The sequence below is a fragment of the Aplysia californica genome, unplaced genomic scaffold (assembly GCF_000002075.1).
Source record: "Aplysia californica isolate F4 #8 unplaced genomic scaffold, AplCal3.0 scaffold00232, whole genome shotgun sequence".
NCBI lineage: Eukaryota > Metazoa > Mollusca > Gastropoda > Aplysiida > Aplysiidae > Aplysia > Aplysia californica.
Window position 1 is genome coordinate 1,061,463 of NW_004797502.1, and position 1,165 is coordinate 1,062,627.

Below are 1,165 nucleotides of genomic sequence, written 5' to 3' on the forward strand. Positions count from 1 at the left end.
GGGTTGCGGTTTCGGGGTTTGTTTGTTTTTTCTATTATCCTACTCGGTCAAAATTGAAGCCAAGGCTTATCACACCACTATCTACGCAAACCAGCTTTTTACATCACGTTTACGTTACCCCTTCGTCAAGTTTTTTTCCCCTCCAACCAGACTAATTCTGAACACAAGAGCCCATTTGCAAAGTCTTAAACCAGGCGCAATATCCCTGCTATTATACTCAAACAGTCGAACTGTCCAAGACGGCACGCATTATCGAGAGGAAAGTGGTTATCTTAGCCCAGTGACGTCTTAGGCTGTGTCATCATAATATTTTCAAAATCTCAAGGACATTGGGGAAGGGGAGGGGGGGAGCTGGAACTGGCCATTTGTTCCGGAGATTATCTTGGACATGTGGCCGTTAAAGCAGGTTGACTATACTATAGCTTTTTCACTTTCGTCTGACTGTAAACAAGGTAAAATAAAAACTGCTCTGTTAAATCTCCTCAGATCTTTGCATACGGGACGAAAAGTTGGATAGCCAACAGAATCTAAAAGTAAAAGCCCTTTCATAAAGGTCACTGCCAACGTAGGATCCAACACGTTTTCTTTCACTTTCAGGTAAGCCTAAAGCAGATCAACATAATGATAGGGGATTTACAAGAAATACCAGAAACATTTAAATATTTTCCTCAACACCACTCCGTGACGCTCGTCCAAGAAACACGATTCAAGAGACGGGGTGAGTAATTCTCGAGACTCACGTGGAGCACGTGGAGACGTCAAGATAGCTGGAAGATGAAATCGACAAGCTTACACTGAAATTTAGGGGCAGGACGGTTTCGCAGTCCAGTCAAAATAAGCAATTTGTATGCAAGCTTACTGCAAGTCATTTGTTTTAGTGATCCTATGTTTGCCTCAAAAGAGCGGTTTTTAATACTGGGCCCAAAAAGAAAAACTTATATTTTTATTATTGGATCAAGATTTTTCGGGGAAAAAAACATTTTGCTTGGACGCTGGTGCAGAAGTACCATGCAAAGTTTCCTGGACATAGTTGAATTGGTCGCTTTTAAGGACAAGCGGTCTAACCTAGATTTCGGGGGTTCCCAGAAATCTTGACCTACATCAACAGAGGGCATTTCCCCACCTATACGAGAAGTTTGGTTTCATTGGTGTGTAGATCTATATG